This window comes from Chelonia mydas, chromosome 9 (assembly GCF_015237465.2).
Source record: "Chelonia mydas isolate rCheMyd1 chromosome 9, rCheMyd1.pri.v2, whole genome shotgun sequence".
NCBI lineage: Eukaryota > Metazoa > Chordata > Testudines > Cheloniidae > Chelonia > Chelonia mydas.
In genome coordinates, this window is record NC_057855.1 from 13983337 (window position 1) to 14004460 (window position 21124).

At 40.4% G+C, this 21124-nt stretch overlaps 1 protein-coding gene across 3 annotated transcripts in view; it reads right to left on the minus strand.

Moving 5' to 3' along the window:
* Positions 1-21124, minus strand: part of NAALADL2 (N-acetylated alpha-linked acidic dipeptidase like 2) — an 882142-nt gene that overhangs the window by 812991 nt on the left and 48027 nt on the right. For 2 of the 3 annotated variants that reach the window (XM_043521778.1, XM_043521781.1), the window contains exon 2: positions 19010-19072. The exons of the other annotated variant lie outside the window; for it this stretch is intronic. The gene's annotated coding sequence lies outside the window, so the exon portion shown is untranslated. The remainder of the gene's footprint in view (positions 1-19009; positions 19073-21124) is intronic. 3 annotated transcript variants of the gene reach the window in all.

The window sequence follows — 21124 nt, forward strand, 5'->3', positions numbered from 1 at the left end:
GGACCTTGCCAGTGTCTTCCATGCCTTTGTGACATCCCAGTTGGGTTACTGCCGGGCCCACTCTAGGGGGCTAGGCTTATGTGTCTCCTCCATAGCAAGCTGTGTCATCTCTGCTTTATGGCAGACAGCAGACTCCTAGAAATGTAAACGGTGCAGAACAAATAAAAAAAAAATAAGAGAGAGTTATACAAGTGTATAGTCTGCATGAACTCATTCTACCTCCTGGCCAATCAGAACCTAAAGTCTGGTGACCTTCTTGGCACCATGTAATGTTCATCTGTTCATGCAGGGTAAAATTTACATAAGTGATTAAAGAGCTTAAGTCCCATTTTCATAAGTGACTTAGAGACTTGAGGCTAGATTTTCAAAGGTATTTGGTGCCTAAAAATGAAGACAGAGGCTTAGTGGGATTTTCACAAGAGTCTAAGCAGATTAGGCATCAGGCTTCCAAGTGCCAGATTTTCAATGGGAGTTAAAATACCTAACCTGCTAAGGCATTTTCGAAAATCCCAGTGGGTGCCTATCTGCATCTTAAGTCACCTAAATACCTTTCAAAATCTGACCCTTGGAGCCTAAGTCACATTGAAAGTCCATAGGAATTAAGCTGCTAAGCCACTGTATATGGGTCAGGGAATATATACTACACTTTTCATAATAACCTTCTTTCAAAAAATAAAAAAAAAGAGTTTGGAATATCTTCCATAATATTTTTGTTCTATTTTGCGCAGAATAGCAACTCCCTGGGACAGGTTTTCAGTTTGAGCTTGAACATGCACATGTGCTTAGATAGGCAATCCAGGGATCAAGCCCCAGCTACATCAAAGACCAAATTTCAGTCTATGAACCACCATGACAGCTGCGCTTCTATGGAACAATACAGATCACAAAGCCCACGACAAAGTATATGACAGCTGAAGGCAAAAGTATTTTCAGTCAATGGGATCCAGCTATAGAACAGTCTTCCCAAGAAAACTAGGCACATCCAGAGTCTGACAAGCTTTAGGAAATGTTGCAAAATCTTCCTCTTTGAGAAAAACTTTCCACTGTGATGTTCACAATAAAAACAAAACAGCCCTTTTTATTCCCCAACACCGAATAATATCCCCTTCCAAAAAAGCCACCCTACTCCAAGCAGATGTTTGAGCCCAAAAAGAGAAACATGCAAGAGATTCCATGCAGTCTGGTAGGTTATTGCTAGTAATTTTATGCACAAGGTATTCAGATACTATGGTGATGGGCAGCAGTATGAAACAGACAGACGGACTGACAGATTTTGCATACTGATAAATAATTAAACAGAGCATATTATAAACTTCTAAGAAGGCCTGTCACTTTTTACATTAACTACAAGCTCCAGAAAGCCAGGAATTTCAAGAGTTCCATAAACACATCTGCCACGTGCCTATATTCTTGCACTAATTTGCCGGAAAGCTGAGGACTAACAGGAGAGACCCATCCCCTTGCGAGCTTTCACTTCACAGTTCTTGGGCTATGTTTTGTGTCACACCATTTGAATATTGTTTCAAGACAATATACTTTTCACATTTAACATATTTATTACTTAACATTTGTAAACTGCATGATGGGTGTGCACATTTACACAATGAATAAAGACACGGCCCCTTCCTCAAAGAGATTACAATATTAACTGATCTGAACAAGACAGGACATGGGAGCAGATATGCAGAGTATGAATATAAAGTAAGCAACTTTGTTACAAGTGCTTTATGATGTTACCTATATGCTAGGGTAATATGTGGTTTTATACCTATCTATTACTGCCACTGAAACCACTGGAGTTATGTTACAGCTTCTTTATCAGATTGCAATGCATTTCTTCACAATTTCTATCTACTTTCAAATTTAAGCAAACTCTTGGGAGCACAGCCATAGCCATTCAGCATTTCAGCTGATAGCTTAGCAGCTTTGCTGCCATCTCTTTCCAGAGAACTTGTTAGGTATAATACCTCTATGGAAAGGTTTAAGTAATCTTTTGTTCCATGTCTTGAGAAAGGTAAAAATAATTATGTCCTCATTTCAATGGGAAGCATCTGCTTTACTAGGACAACCAACTGCATTCTATAATGCGACAGATTTCAAAAATAGTGTCCTTAATCTAAGGAGATTGTTTTAGTATTTCAGCAGTAGACATCTGAAATGCCTATCATAAAGAAGCTGTAAAACATCTGAACAGATATTTCTTATTTCAGAGGGTAGAGAGTGAATAGCTAAGGCATCACGTGGAGACAAATCAGTAAAATATTTGTATCTGTCAAGCTCCAGCTGACCTGAGGTTTAGGAAAAATCTGAATGAGTGAAATAAGAAACAAAGAGAAATGTAATGGGCTTTTCATATCTGGTTGAGGGAAGCAACAGAACTGTTGAAAAACTACTGATATCTATAAACCAGTGGTAGGCAACCTGTGACCCACAGGCCGCCCACCGCCCATCAGGGTAATCTGCTAGCGGGCCGCAAGACAGTTTGTTTACGTTTTCCCGGCTGCCTGCAGCTGCCTGCAGTGGCTGCGGTTCGCCGTTCCTGGCCAATGGGAGCTGTGGGAAGTGGCAGCCAGCACGTCCCTGCAGCCCACGTCACTTCCTGCAGCTCGCATTGGCCAGGAACAGCGAACCGTGCCCACTGGGAGCTGCGGACGGCCGTGCAAATATAAACAAACTGTCTCATGGCCCGCCAGTGGATTACCCTGACGGACAGCTCATGGGCCACAGGCTGTCCACCACTGCTATAAACAAAAAGTTATAGTGTTCCTTATGGCATAAATATTCCAAAGGTAGCTGCACCCTGGAAAACTGTAATGCCAGGCATCATCTCCTGACTTCTCCCCTAGGTGGGCAGCAGTAGTAAGGGAATCCTCTCCCCTGCGCCTCTGGCAGTAGTAGTCAGTGTGGTCCCAATCCCACTCCATTTCACAAGTTCCTATTCATTCTATCTCAACTCATGTGCTGTCCAAGCCTCCTTCTCTACTTGTGTCATTGAGGCAGCAGAATAGTGGATAAGTGGAGAGAGGGAGCCAGCAGCAGCAGTGCAGAGAAGAAGAATTAGGTCCAAGGTATCCAGGAAGGGACTGGCAAAATGACAGGTTATTATTACACTGATATTCCAAAGAAAAGAACAACTTTTCCCATTGAGAGAGACTGTGGGGTACATTTAATGCTATTTGGCATAGAGCATATTTTGTTTTCTAAAAACTTTGTTGGGGCATTTTGGGAAGTTGAACCATGAGTTTTGTAATTACGAAAGAGAATTCAACAGATTTTATACAATGCATTTAAAAGTTATTAGGTCCATGTCCAAACTGATCTGCTAATGAAATGATTTGCAACTCACAAAAGGGTTTTACCTATTTTTTTAATTATACCTACTTTTTTCATGAACTATATTATTCCATTCTGTGTACTGCATGCATTACATATGTTGATGAAAAAGTAATTATAGTATTGTCTAGGATGAGAAATCCTTTTTCTAGGAAGAGAGGTATACATTGTAAAAAGAACACATGTGGCCCAGGAAAATAATAAAGCTCCTCATAAGGTCACCCTTATTTACTGAAAGTCCATGAGTTCTCTGAAGTTTACAAAGTTGGCAACACTTGGCTTGAAGTGCTTTGAAAAGATTGTAGACGTAAGTCATTCTAACAAGAGAATACTAGTACATGGCTGAGTGGGGAAGAAGTGGCAGCAGTACTTTCATAGATTCCAAGGCCACAAGGGACCATTGTGATCATCTAGTATGTATTCTTGTATAACACAGGCCATAAAACTTCCCTAAAACAATTCCTACAGCATATCTTTTAGGGAAAACATCCGATCTTGATTTAGAAATTGCCAGTGATGAAGAATTCACATCAACCCTTAGGGTATGTCTATACTATCCGCCGGATCGGTGGACAGCAATCGATCCAGCGGGGGTTGATTTATCGCGTCTAGTCTAGACGCGATAAATCGACCCCCGAGCACTCTCCCGTTGACTCCTGTACTCCACTGGAGCGAGAGGCGCAGGTGGAGTCAACGGGGGAGTGTCAGTAGTCGACTCACCATAGTGAAGGCACTGCAGTGAGTAGATCTAAGTACTTAGACTTCAGCTACGTTATTCACATAGCTGAAGTTGCATAATTTAGATTGATTCCCCCCTCCCTCCCCAGCGTAGAGCAGCCTTAGTAAATTGCTCCAATGGTTATTTCCCTCGTTGTAAAATATTACACTTCATTTTCAGTCTGAATTCATCTAGCTTCAACTTCCAGCTATTGAATCAGGTCATACCTCTCTCTACTAGACAGAAGAGCCCATTATCAAATACTTGTTCCCCTTGTAGATACTTATAGATACTTACAGACTAATCAAGTCACCACTTAACCTCTTCTTTGTTAAGCTAAATAAACTGAGCTCAAGTCTATCATTATGAAACATGTTTTCTAATCCTTTAATCATTCTTATTGCTCTTCTCTGAACCCTTTACAACTTATCACTGTCCTTCTTGAATTGTGGACACCAGAACTGGACACAATATTCCAGCAACAGTCGTACCAGGGTCAAATACAGAGGTAAAATAATCTCTCTACTCCTACTCAAGATTCCCCTGTTTATGAATCCAAGGATTGCATTAGCCCTTTTGACCACAGCTTGGCACTGGGAGCTCACATACAGCAGCTGATGCTCTGCAACACACAAATCTTTTTCAGAATCACTGCTTGCCAGCATAGAGACCCCATCCTGTAGGTATGGCCTACATTCTTTGTTCCTGGATGTCTGCATTTAGCCATATTAAAATGCATATTGTTTGCTAGTGCCAAGCTTACCAAGTGATCCACATCATGCTGTATCAGTGACCTGCCCTCTTCATTATTTAACATTCCCCCAGTTTTTGTGTCATCTGCAAACTATCAGTGACAATTTTAAGTTTTCTCCCACAGCATTCATCAAATTGTTAAACAGCATAGGACCAAGTACCAACCCCTGCAGGACCCCACTAGAAACACACTCATTGGATAATGAGTCCCTGTTTACAATTACATTTTGAGACCTATTAATGAGCCAGCTTTTAATCCACTTAATGTGTGCCATGTTAATTTTATATCGTCCTAGGTTTTTTTAATCAACATGTTGTGAGGTACCACATCGAACATCTTATAGAAGGTCTAAGTATGTAATGTCAACACTATTATCTCTGTCAACCAAACTTGCAATCTCATCAAAAGAAGATATCACGTTAGTTTGACAAGATCTATTTTCCATAAGGCCAAGTTGATTGGCATTTGTTATGTTATCCTTCTTTATTAATGGAGTCCCATATCAGTCACGCCATTAACTTGCCTGGGATAGATGTCAGACTGACAGGCCTATAATTACCCGGGTCATCCCATATCTCCAATAAATACTGGCAATTGTAGTACCATGTAGAGGTTGTAGAAAGAGGCTTCGAAGTGCTGCTGGAGCAGTTTGCCCATGAATGCCCTATTTGCCTATCTTTTCATGATAGAAAATGGTCTGAACAATAGACTTAGTCATGAGGCCCGTATTCAGTTTTTTGCAAGCCTTAGACAGCCTAACTCTTGATGCTGAAAGCTTATAGTTCTTCTAATGGAGATTTTGTCTTCCTATTATGTAGATTTTTACAAATTGGGCCATCATTTTTGGTTATGGTTTTCTGAAAGTATGTTGATACTGGTACAATTAAGTTTTGTGAAAATAAAAGCAGGTGCAAAGTATTTGCTTCAGTGGATATGAGCTCTCTTCCTTGATGCACTGAGAAGTAAAGTAATTAAAATGTTCATACGAGGATTGTGAAATATTTTGCTTTGGGCAGCACTGTATATTTACATATATAAAAAAATCTCATTGGAACAAATCATGGGCCCGCTGAAATCCACGGAAGTTTTGCCACTGTCTTGCCTGTGGCCAGGATGGTTTATTTGTACAAAACACAAGTACGATGTTTTAATAGGTTTCAGAGTAACAGCCGTGTTAGTCTGTATTCGTAAAAAGAAAAGGAGTACTTGTGGCACCTTAGAGACTAACCAGTTTATTTGAGCATGAGCTTTCGTGAGCTACAGCTCACTTCATCGGATGCATAGCATATCGTGGAAACTGCAGAAGACATTATATACACACAGAGACCATGAAACAAAACTTCCTCCCACCTCACTCCCCCGCTGGCAAAACTATTATGTTTTAATAGTAATCCTAGAAAATGACAGCGTTGTAGCAACATCTCATAAAACACAATTTTAAAAAGTTCATTAACTACACTGCTTGGAATGCAATTTATTAATTGGTCAAGCTATTCCTGATCATTTCTTAATTCCTTTCCTGCTAAACCAGTCTACCGGCCTGATGCTATTAAAATCAGTGGCAAAATTCCTTCTGAGAAAGAAGCAGAAGTCTTAATCAGATCTGCTACAACAGCCAAATACAACAATAAGATTCCTTTATATTTGGAAAAACAATATATTGTATAAGAGTGAATGTTTAAATACACAGATATAAAACACCACAAGCATGTATATATTTCACAGATTTTAAGGCCAGAAGGGACCATCATGATCACCGAGCCTGACCTCCTGCACATTGCAAATCACAGAACCGAACTCACCCACACATGTAGTAAGTACATCCATAACCTCTCGCTGAGTTACTGAAATCCTCAAACCAATATTTAAAGACCTCAAGTTCCAGAGAATCTACCATTTACTGTAGTTCAAACCAGCAAGTGACCTGTGCGCAACTCTGCAGAGGAAGGCTAATTGTGAACTCTTTTCCTACACTTAATAATTTAAATTAGATTGTGAGATCTTTTGGGCAGGGACAGTCATTTACTTTGCCATTGTACAGCTCCTAGGACAATGGAGTCCTGATCATGACTGGGGCCTCCAGGAGCTCTGGTAATACAAATTAATAATAAAAAATAATAGAATTCTCTCTCAGGGGTTGATTATGAATGAAATAGTAAGTAATGGATGAATAGTGTGACAGAGATGGTGATTTCCGGCAATATGCTGGACAAACCTTACTGAATTAAGTTAAACCTTTTAAATTAAGTTTCATATCTCAGGAGCTCATTGAATTAAAAGGAAAATATTTGTGTTATTGTGGGATTAAATGTTTGTGTTATGGTGGGATTGTATGTGACTTGTTTAGGAGACATAACTGACATAGCTAAAGTAAACCTCGGGAAGCATTATGTGCTTCAAAGGACTCTTTTAAACAATGGGTTAAGCGAAGAATGAATTGTTAGTTAGAAAAATGACTAGTTTTCCTCGAAAATACAGGGGAGGAGGGAAATGCAAATACCCACCTCTGAACCTGATCTTTTGAAGCTTTGCCCTGAGGAGGGGAACTTTGTCTACAAATTACTTCTCCCAGGATCAAAAGGCCCAAACAGAATAAAGGAATAACTCTCTGACTCAGGAGGGTTCTTTTTTCTGAGCCAAAGGGGTTATGAACTTGTAATGACAGAAAACCCCCTTGGTGGGGTTTGAAGGACTGATCACCAGCCAAAGCCGTTAGGGGAGCTGAGGTGATCTCTGGGAACCTTGTTAGCATGGGAGTAGGTTCTGCTATTATTTTAATATGTTTTCTCTGTAATGCTTTTACCTTCAGAATAAATACGCTTGCTTAGAAAGAGCTGTGTGCTAACTTAACTGTGACAATTACCATCTCGGAGGAGAAAAGTAAAGCAGGCCTATTTAGGCTATTGGACATGGTGCGGAATTCACACTGCAGGCAGGGTCTGTGCAGCCTGGAAATACCACAGTCAGGAGGGAGAAAGACATATTTCTCTGCCCAAGAGAAGCAATGGCTGGGGAGCAGAAGCCTAAGAGTGGGTGTCTTTGCTAGACCATAGAGGGGGAACACAGGTGCAGCTGCCTTGACAAATAGTTTAAAGACCCCGGGGGTAAAAAATCTCTGAGAAGTTTTTGGGTAACAGGTGTTATGAACTAGATCTGAAGTTGATGGCTACTTCCCCCCTCCCAGTCTCCCACTTTTCAAACAGCAAATTATCACTAGAGTTTCAGTTGCCCAAAATAAATATATGTACTCCCATCTCCAGCTGGAAATGCATTCACCTCTGTGAAAGTGAGAGGAGTACTCTGAAAGAAACACTAGTGTAACTTTAAAAGACACAGCATTTGATGAATAACAATAAAAAAAACCTCACTTCCATTTTTCCCTTCAATTCCTTCTCCATTTCTTTCATGTGGAAGAGACAGCAGGAGGCAAAAATGAAGATTGTCGGGCTCTGTCTTTTTCCTTGTGAGACTTTAGACTGCTAAATGTTGTGATTTTTCCAAACTACAGACCAAGCACAAACATTTATTTATCTTCTTTCTCTATGCTTGCCTTTAGTCCTCGAAATTAATATCAGAAAAAAACAAAAACTACTCAACAGTCACAAATACACGGACTTGTTCTTGCACATTGCCCATTGGCATTTGTCATTTGTCAATTAACAGTGCAAATATTGATTGTCCTATATTGCTTGAAGCAGAAGGCTGAATGTTATGCCATGTGGGATTATAGACGAGGTGTTTCAGTCTGAGGGCAAGACCACACGCCATACTATACAGCATAGGCGCCAACTTCTTGGGTGCTCCGGGGCTGGAGCACCCATGGGGAAAAATTAGTGGGTGCTCTGCACCCACCAGCAGCCAAGCTCCCCTCTCCCCCCTACCCCACCTACTCCCCTGAACGTGCTGCGTCCCCACTCCTCCGCCTACCTGCCAGCGCCTCCCCCCTGGCCTCCAACAAACAGCTGTTTGGCAGCGTTAGCATACTCTTGGAGGGAGGGAGGAGCGGGAACATGGCACGTTCAGGGGACGAGGTGGGGAAGAGGCAGGGCCGGGGCAGGGATTTGGGGAAGGAGTTGGAATATTGGCGGGGGGGGGGGGGAGTTGGGGCGGGGACTTTGGGGAAGGGGTTGGAATGGGGGCGGGGAAGGGGTGGGCAGGGGCGGGGCCTCATGGAAGGGGTGGAGTGGGGGCGGAACGGGGGGGGTTGAGCACCCAGGGGAAAGAGGGGAAGTCAGCGCCTATGCTATACAGGATCTGATCCTGCTCCCCTTGAACTCAGCGGAAAACATTGCAGCGAGCGGGCCTATTGTGCACATTTGCTGGATACACGGTTTGGCTTTCCGAGTCATATCCTGTGTAACAATCAAGGGAATAACTAACCTTTCCAATCCATAGCAGGTTTCAATGTTCTGTGTGAAACAGAGGAGAATAAAGTTTGACAAGGCAGGGAGTTAAGGATTTTTTAAAAAAAGAAAAGGGCAGCTTTTCTCCCGCTACACATTAGAGTATCCACTGATCTGGCTTCCAAAATGTACTAAGCAAATTAAAAAAAAAAAAAAAAAAAAAAGATACAGGGAGTTAGGATGAATCTTAAATCAGTTTGACACAATAAGCAAGGCAATTACACATACCAAATTACACCAGGATTTTATGATGGCACTCAACTTCCAGTTTACCCTTCTGGGAGGAAACCTTATTTGATTAAGTGAAATTTTAAAGGACTCATTAACAATTCAGTTCTCTCACTTTAGTAGAATCACTCTGGACCAGCTAAAAATATTAGTATAACACAGGGGAGTTGGCGGTCCAGGTGACTGGAAATGGGATTAAAAAGACCCTTTCACTGGCCCAGGCGAGCAGTAAATGAAACTCATTAGTAATGACTCATTACACTGTCTAATGGTCATTCAGCATTATATGAGAAATAAATTGCTGGTCTCAGTCCGGTTCCTAGCGACCGCATCATAAAATACACTACTGCAACTGGTATGTTTGTTGCCAGACTTCCTAGACACCTAGGAGTAAATGTGTCCTGAAACTGAACTCCCTTTGAACCCTAGAGCAGGTCCCACTAGGATACATTAGCACAACAGCCTTTTAATACCTCGGCCAAGTCTACACTACACGATTAAGCCAATGTTTGTTAGGCTGACTTACAGCCACCTCAGTAATTACTGCAGTTTTTCATTGCCACACTACCCTTCTTCTGCCAGCAGTGCACGTACTCACCAGGAGCGCTTGCCTCGATTTAAGAGGGGCAGTGCAGGGGAGGAGGGGCTCCTGTTGACCTAGTTACCGCTTCTCAGGGAGGTGAAACAGCTATGCCGACAGGAGAAGCCCTCTGGCTGGTATAGGCAGCAACTTCACTGAAGTGCTACAACAGTGCTGCTGACGCATTTTGAGCGTAGACAAGCCCTCGGAGAGGCTAAAAAAGGCGGGTGGGGAATTATGATTTTTATACTCTCTCTCTGCTGGCTCTGCAAAAAAGTTCACTACAAAGCAATCCTTTCATTGCTGCCCAGACATCAGTCCACAATGTTCCTGGACAAACGCTACATATAAATTGGGCCTGGAACCGTTAATCCAAATCAGCCACATCTACCCCATGAAGGAGAATCTAACAATCAGCAAGGATTTTAGAGGGAAAATACGGAAAGAATCACTACACTAGTTGTCAGGTTTCAGAGTAACAGCCGTGTTAGTCTGTATTCGCAAAAAGAAAAGGAGTACTTGTGGCACCTATTGGTTAGTCTCTAAGGTGCCACAAGTACTCCTTTTCTTTTTACACTAGTTGTATCATTCACAAAGAAAATTACAAATACTAGAGGCCGCATAGGAATTTACAAGGTTGGTTCTTCAGCCCCTGAACAGCAAGGCAAATCTCACCTATGGATTTGCCAAGAGACCAAGAAAAACCCATAGCTTGATAATGCAACATTTCTGTGTGCTGTAAGTACCATAATTGTGCAAGAGAGTTTCCAACAAACCATCTTCTTTTTGCATTGTGTAATAAATCTGGCAGCCTAAAACCACTCCTCCCCCTTCTTGGAGTCTCTCTCCTGTAAATATTTACAGATAGTTAACATAAGATAAGTTCGTAAAAAACAGGAATGTCTGTGTTCCCATCCACTTTGTCCAGTTTTGTTGGAACTCAGCAGATTGGCCACCTAAAGAAAGTGTCCAATGGAGCAGGTGAAACGGAATGGAGCAGGTGAAACGGAAAGCAGGCAGGCTGAGTGCATATGTGCCTTAAGGACTGTTCCTCCTCAGGCCTTTCTCAAGTTGACACCATCCTCACCGCCTTAGGCCTCTCTGGATATGTCTACACAGCAAAGACAAACCTGCAGTTGGCCTGTGCCAGCCAACTTGGACTCACAGGGCTTGGGCTGAGAGGCTATTTCATTGCTATGTAGATTTCCAGGTTCAGGGTGAAGCCCAAGCTCTGGGAACCTGCCATCTCACAGGGTCCTAGAACCCAGGCGCCAGCATGAAAGTCTACACAGCAATGAAAAAGCCCCATAAGCCTGAGCCCCACGAGCCTGAGTTGGTTGACACAGCCCAGCCCTGGGTGTCTAGCTGCTATGCAGACATATCCTCAATGACATCTCCCCAAACCTCTACCAGAACTTATCTACATGTAAAGCCCACTCTACTTTGAAGCAGAAACTCACTCTGACTCTGGGCAGGACTGGAACAGGTGAGTCCAGAGGGAGATCGGGTGCTTCAGTGTTTCCATTTGTCCATTATTTTAACATGACCTTTTTATTCTAATCAAGAAAGGGACTGTTTGGTTGAGGTGGAAGAAAGAGAATCAAACCCTCTAGTTTCTTTCCCTCAAATGTTGTCAAAATTCTTCCATGCCCAGATCCCTGTCCCACACCAGAATACTCTCTACTCCAAATCCCAGACTGTTGTCCTGTTTTTCCATTTAAAATATCAAGCCATCTTTATATTGTTTAGTTAAGATAGATGTATTTAGATCTTCATCCTGCTCTGGACACAGACACGTGGTCCTTTGCTTTTGTTAATCCAAATGTTTTCTTTGAAAAATGATTTTCCTTGTAGGACTGTATAGTTATATTAGTTTACAGTGGCTGCCAAAACTCACAACCATCTGTCATGAAAAATATATTTTTTGTCTTGGCACAGAGTCTCTAGTACTCTTCAATCATCATTGAGCAAAAGTGTATTTTCCTTGTATTTCCTTTAAGGCAAAAATACACAACATTTTTTGTCAATTTTAAATTCTAAAACAAATACTTTCACTTCCAGTTTGCTTCAACCAAATCATCACAGCCCTCAGGAGTTTTATTACTTAAATATGCCATCTAGAAAACCTATATGTTGTTCTACGGGATTATTTTATAGCCCTACAGTATTACCATGGTGAGCTGTAAATTACTATGAAGTCAGAAAAGATTAATTCATTCCTCTCTGGAATTAATATGCAATACTAAAGGATTATGTTATGGTCCTCTTTAATTACTTATTATGCCCTGCAGAAATAGAGAGATACAACTTTAAAATATCATCACATTTATATTTGCAAAATGTTGTTTGCCTTATGTACCATTTTAGTATGACACGTTAAGCCACCACAATCTTCCTTTGCCTTTTGCAATTCAAGTTTTTACAGATGGTAAAATCTTAATTACATCTACATACTAAATTAGAGAACTTAATCCGAGTCCTTTCCCAAAGTAATGGAGCACAATGAGTACTATTTATGGGAGTTTTGCCATTGACTTCAGTGGGGCCAAGATGTCACCCCATTTTTAGCGGGAGGGGAGAAGACGAGTGGTGCTCAGCCATTCTTAATTTGCACTGGGATTTTCAAAGCCGCATAAGGGTTAGTGTAATAAATGGAGCTAAAATAACTAAATCAATTGCAATTCATGCCTTTTTTTATAGCAGTTCAAGTCTCTGTGTGGACATTCTTATTTTGGAATAAGCGTGCTCCATTTCAAAATCATTCCCTATTCTACTCAATTACAGTCTCTCAAAATAGGGCACTCTTATTCCAAAATGAGAGCATCCACATACAAACTTGAACCGAAATAATGGATGATGTGAATTACAGCCCATTTAGTTATTTCGGTTGCATTTACCACATAGACAAGGCTTAAGGGCGTTCCACACCCAAATCCAGTGAAAAATAGCAAAATCTGAGCTCCTCTGAAAACCCCAGCCTAATTATTTGCATTGTTACGGTGCCTAGGGGGCCTAATTGGTTAACAGTGTCCATAGAGCTGAATGCTGTCCACATCCAAAGGAAGTCCCTGTCCCAAAGAGATTACAGTCTAAGATTCTAAGGACACGTCTACACTACAGATGCTACAGAAGCAGAGACGCAGTGCTATAGCTGTGCCACGAATGCTTCCACTTACACCTCTCTAGATCATCCTGCTAATATGACCATCAGGGGAATGTATTCACCACAGATAAGTCCCTCCACCTCCCAGTTCGAGTCACTATTTATTTTGGCCTTAAGTCAAAGCTTGTATTAGCACCTACGAGCCAGTGTGATAGCACCGCCACCCTTTACCCTTTAATCTTCAGTTTTTAAGAAAATAAACCAAACGTTTCTCCATTAAAGTTGCTTCACAGTTTGTTTTTTGATGGCTAATCTGTTTGGATATTATTAAATGTGCAGTAACTTGAGGCAATAATGACATGGTGATCAACTAACCAAGCGATTTAGCAAGTTCCCCTTTCCCACTCACAACCCTAGAACAATTCACGGGCTTGGACCCGACCACCTCACAATGAAGAATGAAGACCCATTTCACCTGGTTACTCTTTGAAATGCAAATTACCTGAACTCAGCTCATTCAACCACACAGACGAGTAACTGGAAAATGTCTGTAAGTGCTGCTGAGGGTATTGCTTTATGGAGAGCTTCTGTTTAAGTGCCCTTATAGGAATATTGCTACAACACTTGAAGTGATGTTACTGATAAAAGCATCTATACAAAAGTTTCTGGTAGATACAAAGGACAAAGCTGGTTGGATGAAGCAAGTAATTATAACAGTATCTTGAGGATAAGTCCTGTTTAGTTTTTAATTGCTTCCGAGACCAAATGGATTCAAGGTGGTTACAGGCAATGAACTTTATATGTGAATGCCAATGAGTTATTTAGGCTGAAATATATATGGCTATTACTAAGGGCTTGATTCTGATATCCTTATTTCATGTTGAACAATACTCTATTTCATGGGTGGTCCCACTGAAGTCAAAGGTCATTCATGGACCAAGATTCTACTCCCGTGAATGAGAGTGGCAGAATCTGGCCTTATTTTAACCGAAATGACCCTCGAGGTCTTATTAACAGTCAGGAATTTTAATTCAATATTGCCATTTTAAATGAAGGGGAGAAAAAACCACAAACAAACAGGATCATGAACCAGCCCTAAAGTAAAAGTTATATCCTTCTGGCTCTTCCTTCCCCATCTCCTCTGTCAAACTGTCTGGAGTGGTTCACGACTGTGAGTGCCAACCTCAGGGCAGAGTGTCAAAAATCAGGATGGAAACCCCAAACTGGTTGTATGTTCTATAGATTTCACCAACCCAGCAACAAGTGTGAACTCCCAAAGCACTGTATCAGTCTTACCATGGAGTCACAGACAGTCCCCTTGCACATTCCAGTCTATCTTGCCACGCAGGCAAGATGGATTATGTAACAGATGGTCATTTACAACAAAAGTCACGCCAAAATTCAGATTACTCCCAGTCCCAAGGGATCAGTCACTTACCCTAGGTCAATTGGTACCTAATTAGATCTCACACCAAAGACAATGCTTGTAGCCAATCCTATAGTAAACTAACTAAAGATTTATTAAGTAGGAAAAAAGAAATGAGAGAGTTATTTACAGGTTAAAGCAGGCAAATATATATACACAAGTTACAGTCTATGGTTCCATAAAATGACAGAGTTGTACTAATCTGTCAGCACTGAATGTCTTTTAGGGCTAACCCAGGTTGACCCTGGAGATCTTCGCTTCTGTTCTGTAGCTGCAGCCCTGTCAGAGTCTAAACAGTAAAAGAGAGATGAAAAAGTTTCTTGTCTGGTATCTTTATTTCCTTCTTCCAACATTCACACTGATGGGACGAGCCCTTTTGCAGGTAGCCTCTTCATGGGTGTACAGGGGCAATTAGCAAAATCTCTGTACTGTGATGTCCCACAATGGCCCATTTAGTTTTGATAGTCCTTCCTGATGTGCAAGAGGTAATATCTTTCATAGGGATTTAGCATTTTGCACAAGGTACAGTTTTCCCTTGTTTGGCGAGCTACATAGTTCAGAACAAACATTTTACAGCTATAGCACAAACACTTCAGCATTACCTTATAGCATGGGATACAGACATTATAAGTAGGATTAATACATGTAGCAATTTACAGGCATTTCATAAAGTCTAAACACATTGTTATAAGTCCAATACCCATGTTAACCATGCTAACACACAGGTGAGCTGGACTGGTTTCCAGCAACAAATTTGTCAGTGCTCAGCTGAGGCCTAAAGCCTTGGCAAGAGCTGGCACATGGTCTGCCAGTGTCACATCCTCATCTTCCCCCTTTCCAGCCTCTTCTCTCTTATTTCCCTTCTCCAGTTCCTTTCTTTTCCTACTGTGAAGCAACCTCTTATTCCCAGAACAGCTGTATTTTTTTATTATTATTATTTTTGTATGTACTTAGCATCTGTGAATTACGATAAAAAGACTGGGAAGACAAATGGGAATGACACATATTCCAGTAATTCTCACAGGGAAAAAAAACCCTGTTGAGTTTTAGAGACAGAAAGAGGAGACAGATAAAAAGGAGTAAGATAAGCCGAAGAATTTAACTTTTTGTTTTTTTTAAACAGTTTCCTTTTCAGAGCTTGGACAGATCCACTTTCATAGCTTTTAGGATTTTTTTTCTTCACTCTAAGAAAAATCTGAACATATTTCGCTGCTGGCAAACAGCCTGGATATTCTGTTTACAAGAGCCAGTCAGAATAAAGGAATTTTAGCAGCCAGTAAGAATAGCCACATATAGCATACACACTGCACAGCCACAGTACAATTATTGAAAAATAACCAGACAGGGCTAGATTGTGACTTTGGACACACCCTGTGCAAAAGGGGTGCTTGTAAGTTACACCATGCCAGGAATGGGCTCAGAAAACCCTATATCAAAGACATAGCTCTGAGTCACAATTTCCTCTCATCTCCCTCCTTGCTCCTGGCAGGTAGTTACTTACTGATGGGTTACATTAGCAATAAATTACTATTCCCTACACACTGGCTCAGCCGCACTGGCCAGTGAGGGGTTGGTAGAGCCAAGCCTCTTTCACCTTGTCTTTCCTGGTTCATGCCCTGCCTACCTACTTCATGGAGGGCCAAGGGAGAGACTAGTCTTATTACTCCTGGGTCTGGGTAGCCAGTATAGAGATATTAAGGGAATTCTTTTTCCCTTTGAATCCCTTACCCTTGCATAGTACAAGTCAGAACTTAGTCCACAGTGATCATGTTAAGTGACTAGTTCATACTAGTGATGGTCACCAATTAATCACAAGTTCCTCGAACTGCACAATGCTGTTATTGAGAAATAACTACATTACCTATGTACAACCAACTGCAGCTTAGAGAATTGCACATATGGTTGGGAGGGGAAACCCATGGAGTTATATGCAACAGTTCATTACAGCTCTCCCCCTTCATTCTGACTGGCTGGGACAATTCAATTTCAGCATAATTCCAGGTAATATTGTGATGCTAAATATCACTACTTTATTAGGAGACTCACATATCAAAGTTTGAGCTGCTGCCCATTTGCCAGATCATAGTTTGCCATGATCTTTCTATCATTCAGGACACTATAGAAGAATTGCCTAGATTTCTTTGAGCAATACTTGCTCACATTTTTACGTTTCTCTATTTCTATTTGCATAAAAACCATTTTACTGTAACGTTAAAAGTCAAATGTTTTCTCGGGTTTGCAATTGACAGTGTTGTACATTATGGTATTTTCATCTTCTCTTCCGCCCCGCCCCCCACACACACACACAATTTTCTTAGGTACTGTAGACTGTACATATGTGTGTACATATATAGAGAGAGAGAGTTTGATTCATTATATCAGTGCATCAACCTTACAATGTCTGATTATTACTATTTCATCAGTCTTTGCACTGGGAGAGATCTTTTCTGTCCTTAGTCCTGCTTCACATCTCAGATTTTCTCCTAATTTACAGGTACTGAAAGTAACAGTAAATAGCTCACTGCATCATACCATGACTCTCTTGGAGACTCCGGTCTCAAGGACGTACTGAGCACTCAGCCCAGGGTGTCTGTCCAAGAAAACAGTTTTAAACTGTTAAATACTTGAATCAAAAAAGAGGAAGTTACAAAAATTGTTTTAAATATAAATATTTTCAAATCTGTTTTAGGTACTTAATTTTAATTAACCAAAACGTGTTTCTTTTTAACGTAATTCCCTGGGTCAGTGAGAACCCAAACACAGCACCACTGTGCAAGTATATGGGAACGAGAAACTGAAACTAACTGTGAAAGTGATTCTTTTGTGTCAAAGCTTAATTAGGAAGGGACAGCTGGGGTCTTTCCCCAGTTTAAACAAACAGGACTGACAGTTATTCATGTACAAATGTGGCATTTCAGAAATAGTAGCATTTTACTGCTTTTATTAACAAAACCGAAACTAACCAAGTTATTTTCACTGACCAAGGTGAATGAAGTACAGGAAGTAAACACACCAGCATGAAAATCAAATAGCAAATCAGAAGCCTGATTATGTTTACCTTGTATAATCCAGTCTCCCACTGGACTCCGTAGGAGTTCTAGATGTACAAAAAAGGATGACTGGGACCTAAAATTCTTTCCATTTTAATAGGGTGTTCTTGGTAATAAGGGGGAAATTTCAGATGAAGTTACTTTTCTCTTGACGCCATCCTTCTAAAAAAAATATATGTTCTGTGGATGATGCTCTCTCACACACACACACACATACATGTCTTTGTTCGAGGTAAACTTTCAAAATAGATGCAGTAGATATAGATATATTAACAGGAAACTTTTTATAATCCAATGCTACAAACACTTGCTGTTGGTTTTTTGCTTAGCACTTGAAAGTCATTGGGAATACAGTCATAAATCTTGCTCTTAGAGTGACCAGATGTCCCGATTATATAGGGACAGTCCCAATATTTGGGGCTTTTTCTTATATAGGCTCCTATTACACCCCCACCCCCATCCCAGTTTTTCTGACTTGCTGTCTGGTCACCCTACTTCCTCTTGGTATTACGGTTTGTTACAAACTGTAGCTACTATACATGATTTCCATTGCACTTCACCACCAGAACACTAAACACATACAGAAAATGCATAAAGCTAGAAAACACATGTCACCCAGGTAAGGTTACATTTAAGCTCTAACATTATGAGCCCATATACAATATCTATAGAAAGAATCATTAGCAGAATTTCAGTTGAGGTTGTCCTGGCATAGTAATTTTAGCAAAATGCTTTCTGTACTTTTGATTCCTAAAAGCACAAAGTAAAGTGCAAAGAGCAAAATAAGTACTTAGATATTAGCTTCATTGAAATGACAATGGTGGTCCAGAGACTCCAGAGGACTGTTTCCAATAATTCTTCAAACTCGAGTTCCAGGAAGGATTTGCATTCTTACGTTATTCAGACTTTTCCAATAAAAGCCTTTTTAAATCGATAATACCCCACTAGCCTACTTATCTAGCCAGAACACATTAGGAAGAATAAGAACTTGCTCATTCTCGGATATTTACAAGCAAGGATATGCACAGCAAGAATGTCTTACAGAAAAGTGCACTGTAAAAGAATTAGGCATAATATGCAACATCTGAGGGAAAGAATGTTAACAATTTAGGAATATGGCTTTAAGTTCCTTGGTAACAAAGGAAAAGTATAGCCATGTGCCTTTTATATGAATAGCATGTTGTTTCAATATATATTCCTCTAAATAATCATCACATTGATACATATTTCTGCAGGGAAGAAACAATTTATTTTGGTAACATTTTCAAATGCGTACGACTTCCTACATTTCTGATTTGCACACATTGGCAATCTTGCCTGTTGGATGCTCAAAGAGGAGGAAATAACACACTCTTTACCAATGGCCCAAACTGTTGCACAAATATTAATGAAAGGTCACAGACCGAGGTCTTACCCTGGGTCACATGAAAGAAGCCCAGAACCATCAAAAGCTATTTCCAATGTCCAGCTGAGAAATCTGAAACAGAATAACAAAGACAGTTTGTGACAAAGCTGACACAGTCCTCTGGAAGGAGCAAAATCAATTGTGACATTTTTCATTTATTTGTAAATGCCTCTTTGGCAGTACTCTCACTCAAAATGACAGTTGCTTCTTACAGACTGGGGAGGTGATGGTAAAATAGAGGAATCCTGACAGTTGCTTTAATGAGATTCTGCATTAGGACCACTCTAAAGCTTTCCCCCAACAAGGAGCGTGCCCTTCACTTTCAATTTCATATTCCCCTAATTTGGAAAGCATTAACCTGTTTCAAAACCTGAAATCACCCTTCTTTAATCTGCTTCAATGCCCCTTTCCCACCTCGTCTCCCTCTCATTTTTCCCATTATAAGAGGGAATTCCAAACATATATTTCAGTAAGTATAAATGGCATAAAACAACTGTTAAAATTTTGCCCCTCTTGCTCATGTTGTGCATTACCTTACTCAATGAACGGTCACATTAATGAAAAGAGGACTACCCAAGAGAAAGGTACTATTTGACTTTACTAAGAATGGCAGAATCTAGGTCTTTGTAATAAGTAGTGTCCCCATTTCTACACTAAAAACACTGTGCTGTTAAAAGTGCCTACAAGAACCATTTAGGTTTCTGCCTATTTTGGAAACATTTATAATCCAGGTTGGAATTTAATATATAAGTAATTGCTAAGAGAATGAATACTTTGGAGGTAGGAGCAGAGAGGGAATCTTGATTTTTGTCGTTGACTGCAAAACAATAGGACAAATTTGACAATATGGAATATTTCTTGCACTTCACTTACTCGGCTATAGCTGCAGGTTAAGACATTAAATTTCTCCAAAGAATACTTTATGCCATAAATCAAACCAGAAAATTGAGATGCTGTCCTACTTTCCTGTTTGTTACTATGCTACTGAGCTCTGACCTTGCAGCCTTTCCTCACATGAGATGTCTCACTGAAAATAACAGGACACTACTGCATGAGCAAGGATAATTCACGGGAGCAAGGGTTGCTGGAGCCCGCCCTTCTACTCTTAGGATTATTATTATAAACACGATATCCAAAGCAATATGCAGACAAACTTTTAACTTTTCCACACTTAAGGTAGTAATTATTTTATTTCCCCTTTACACGTTAATACTTCCTGAGTTTACAATAGCAACGATCTCCAGGTCAAGCAGCACTTCCTATTATTCAATGACCAGCTAAGAGTCTGAAGCAAATAACTCCATTAAGCCAGTCAGTACAATTTCTAGGAAATTCCATCCCTATCAGCCATTACCCTTTAAATGTTCTATTATGACCACATAAGATGCTGTCACAACTATGCATTCTAGATTGGCACCTTGACAGTAACATACACAGCTTTCAGACATCTGTACAATTAATTCCTCCCAGGCTCTGTTTTCTTAGGGTGAACTGCCAAGGGGGACAATGTTTTTTTTCTTACGGTTTACTGATCTTTTATTATGTATAAAAGCAGCTTTGATAACTTTAAAAAAAAGTATCCTGATATCAGGAATCTCATACCAGTAACAGTGCAAGGATCACACAGGAACAAGGCAAGACTTATAAGGTTCAATTTACATTCAAGGATCATGAACCTTTAAAAGACATGAATATTTAATGCATGATTACATAGGCATGCCTTTCTGCATTTCTGACAGACTGTTTCCTGGTTTTACTAAAAGACTGAGAAACTACTGGATTGGTGAAACCTAGATCGGCTGCTTTCTCAGCTTAATCTTAATCTTTGTGTTTAGATTTGTCTCTTACTAAATATTCTTTCCTCAATTGGAGGAGAGGGGATATTAACTCTGCAAAAAGGAAATATTTGCCAAAACTCCATAGCAGGCTTCACCAGTGATAGCAACAGGGAGAACTTTAGACAACATGTCAGCAATCCTGGGTGCTTTAAATATGGCTGGCTGAGAATTTTCTTTCTAAGCTTTTTTTCAATGGGAAATTGGGTTTTTGACAAAATGGACTTCTTTTTTTATGTCAACTACACATCTTCTCTGAATGAAAGCTGGGAAACCATAGCTCATGTTA